This window comes from Drosophila willistoni, unplaced genomic scaffold (genome assembly GCF_018902025.1).
Source record: "Drosophila willistoni isolate 14030-0811.24 unplaced genomic scaffold, UCI_dwil_1.1 Seg130, whole genome shotgun sequence".
Taxonomy (NCBI): Eukaryota; Metazoa; Arthropoda; class Insecta; order Diptera; family Drosophilidae; genus Drosophila; species Drosophila willistoni.
The window spans coordinates 29,919-34,192 of record NW_025814090.1 but is presented as its reverse complement, the minus strand read 5'-3'; positions in this window follow the sequence as shown (position 1 = coordinate 34,192).

Sequence of the window (4,274 nt, the reverse complement as noted above, 5' to 3'; positions counted from 1 at the left end):
AGAGGCGACCCACTTTAGACACGATCCCAACGCCGCTGCCGACGGCATGACGCCGCAGCCAGCGCCCATTGGGCATCTCGGGGTATATTTAAAGGACCACGCTCGACAGAGCCGGCAGTCTTAGTTTAGACGTATAACTAGTTATGTCAAGTACAACTAAATAAAATCTTAAACGTTGTAAATCAAGTGTTGTGTTGTGTCTCACTGTAAGAATCCCGAGTTTCCCAAGTCCAATCCTTGTATCTAAGGAAGGAAATGGTAAGAATTCCCCTATAAGGGAAATGGAAACTCATAACTGGCGCCCGAGCAGGGACCCGTAATTTTTCTAGAAGCCATAATAGTGCTAACCACCCTTCGGGGGGAATCTAGAAACATTACGGGTCTAGACAATAGTAGAAAGAGCTCCACAGTTAAATGCAAGCCATGTCAGCAAGACGAGTATTAAAATAAAATAATTAATTGCTCAGGCCAATTAACCTGACCTATCCCAAATTCTTAAAAAAAAAAACACAAAAATAATAATATAGGCCACTAGACCAACGGGAAATGCTTCACTTGATTATGGTGATACTTGAAACCAACGCGTGCCTCGGCTTGCATAAAACTGCTGACTCTTCAAGTAACCATCCCGAACGCGTTTTGCTAACCACTGCATTCTCACGCCAGCAGAGTCAGGCAAGGTGGAATTAGCAAAACGAAGGGAAATTTTTTGCGCCTCTTGCACTTTTGGGCGTTAACATACAAATTAAAGAAACCGGAAGGGGAACGTCACGCTTCCGTGTCTGACAACGGGGCCCTAAAAAAAGGGGGAAAAAATAAAAGAAAGAAAATCTAGCCACATGCAGTGGTAAGGTTCAATGATCCCTATGTGTGGATATGTCATTTAACTCAACCTTCAGGTGTCTTGCAACAATGAATGACTGGTTGAAAGGCCAAGTCCTCCTTCAAGGAGGGCGGAAAGAGTTCATTCTTGATTGCTGAAAGTAAAAGTTAATGACTGGTTGAAAGGCCAAGTCCTCTTTCAATGAGGGCGGAAAGAGTTCATTCTTGATTGCTGAATGACTGGTTGAAAGGCCAAGTCCTCTTTCAATGAGGGCGGAAAGAGTTCATTCTTGGTTGCTGAATGACTGGTTGAAAAGCCAAGTCCTCCTTCAAGGAGGGCGGAAAGAGTTCATTCTTGATTGCTGAATGACTGGTTGAAAGGCCAAGTCCTCTTTCAATGAGGGCGGAAAGAGTTCATTCTTGGTTGCTGAATGACTGGTTGAAAAGCCAAGTCCTCCTTCAAGGAGCGGCGGAAAGAGTTCATTCTTCGAATGACTGGTTGAAAAACCAAGGCCTCCTTCAAGGAGGGCGGAAAAAGTTCATTCTTGGTTGAAAGGCCAATCTTTCCTTCTGAGCAAGGAACTGCTAAAAGTAGAAGCATACGAATGGTTGAAAACCCAGGCCCTCATATGGAGCTGCGAAAATACGAGGTAGTACCCCAACTAATAAAAATATCAACAAACTCTTGCTCTTTGATTCTGTCATTTAGTTTATTAATCAGGTTATCTTGGCCGTCTGCGGGCAGGAGTGGGATGCCTCCACTTGAGTATACGCCTCAAATTGGGACACCTAGCTCGCCTGCTATTTTCCTCATAACGGAAAACTGACTCCAGAGATCGTCTCTGCAATCTAGGAATAGGGGAAAACGACTCCTCATATGGTAGAGGATAATCCAGATATTCCTGAATGATCAACTCAGGAACGTTAATCGGCTTCGGGAACGGAAAGGGGATTGTTTCCTCATCTTCATCCGGAACAGGCACAGTAATTCCTGAGCTGGCAAAATCATCCTCCCATAAATTGTAACTCTGATCAAAGCTGGGGGACCCACCTCTGATGACCCGAGGGAACAAATCAGAACTCGAATCCGCAACTATGATTTCCTCCTCCATGCTCTCGTCATCAGAAGAGGAATCGCAATAAATTACTTCCGCTTGCATAGTCAGGTTGAAATTTTCGTCCGATCGCTCCATATTCTTGGCTGATACTAAATTAAACCTTACACCAGCACTGACCACCATGGTTTTTGAGGACGAGAATATGCTTAGTCAGACGGTTGAGGTAAAAGAAACAAAAAATTCCTAAAAAAAACAACAATGCAGGACAGAATCAACGCATAAAAGGGGTGAAAGGAGAAATTATGCACGCTCAGCATAAATAACGCGAAAACCGAAAATTGTTACCCCTTCCAAGAGTTTGAGGAATAGTGACAGCATAAATGAGCTACTAGATTGATAGCTATCTAGCATATGGTATCCTAATGTGTATTTTTTCATTATTACAGATTGTAGAATTTGCTACACAACGGGTGAGAACGGGTGAACAAGTATCGCGTCCTACAATAGGAAATATAGAACTATTTAAAAATTGAAAACAGTTGCTGTAAAAAAAAAAAAGAGGGCGTCTAACGGCTAGACACGGTAGAAGTGAAACCTTCCGTAAAACAAACTGAGAGAGAATGAGACGAAAGCAGCATTAGGAGCGGGATAATTATAGGTTCATTATAATATTGCTATAAAGGTCATATTTTTTATTTTCTTCATTTTATTTTATTTTCTTCATTTTATTATTATTATTCATCCTCAATGTTTTCAATTTCAACAAATGATACGATTGGCTTATGATAGCTAAAATATGATACAAATGCTTTGGTTTCGATGTTGTCAACATATCTTTGAAATACCGCGTCAATTGTTGTTTTTGATCGTGTTGTTGATTCAGTGCGATTGTTACACATTTTTAAACTGAATGTTGTATTGAGAAAGTCAATTAAAGGAACCGCTGTGTCCAATGCAAAATTTACGTTAAAATCGCCACTTAAATCATTGGAACTTTATCGTAATCTTTTCTAAGTATCCGCGATACTTCTGGTGTATACTTTATTAAATTTTCATGAATGAATTCCGTGATGCTATTTATTGATTGATTCGGTGAAATATAAATTGCCACAATTAAAACTGTTTTTCCATTGCTCAATCTGGTTTCGCATGCACATATTTCTCCCACTTTAGAGAGCTGAACAGACAGTGATTCTAGTTGCTGTGCATTCATATCTATCTGTGGAGTTACAATACGAGCACCGTCATTATGATTGTGGTATATTGCAACACCGCCTGCTCTCGTTTGTGGTCTTTTAAATTGAACTACAATATCAAAATTGGGAATGTCAAAAATGGTTTCATTATCCAACCAAGTCTCGGAAAGAATTAGAAAATTTGACGATGTTGCTACTTTGTCTAACTGCAGATCGTGTACATGAGCGCGCAAACTTTGGCAATTAAATGTAAATAATGACAACCCTTCCCTAGCTGTTATAAAATCACTTAAAACCGTTCCAATTGTTTCAAGTCGATTGAGATGTAGCCTTTAAAATTCAGCTTGCAACTCAATTGTAGATACTGTTCCTCTTCGGCCATGATAAAATTTTCTATCATTCTTTTTTGAAACAAGATGTAGTCCTTCAATTGATGTAACTCGTGATAATGCGACGTACAAGAGCTGTTGAGCGTGGGATTTGTCATATTCATATACAATTTCACCAAATGTACCTCCCTGGGACTTATGAATCGTTATGGCACACGCAGAAACAAGTGGAAAATGGTTGCGTTTCACAATCACTGATTTATTAGGCACTAATGGTATAGAAGATGTTCTGCGATCAATTGGTACTGCCAGTTGAGAAAGATTGTGTCGTTGTATGGAGGCCGCTGCCTTTCTTCGGATTTTTTCGCCAGTTTTGGGAGAACCAGGGAATTCCAGCCATAACCGACCTATCTCTCCTTTGTCATTATATTCTATGTAAATCAGCTTTCCTGTTGCACCATTCGCCAATCCATCTGAAACGTCTATATTAGTGGTGATGATATATGGTTTATTGATAACTAATGTAGTTTCGTATGGTAAACCTCCTGTATCAATAGTTGACATTTTGTGTAATTTTTGACGCATGGAAGTTTGCTGCTCGACATTTTGACAACCAATGTATACATCTGTTGCTTCTGAAATGACTTTTTCGACTGCAGAATTCAAAACTTTATTGTTGTACTGAGCAACTGAATGATTATCGAAGAATAATCTTATACCGCCTGGACAAAGTCTTTCAACCTCTTCTTCAGAGTAAAATCTCGATTCAATCAATTGCAACTCGTCCTCGTCTAACAGCTGTCCATCACCAATTTTCGTTAATATTGTTGAAAAAGTTCTATTGGCTTGTCGCATCACTTCACTTAGTT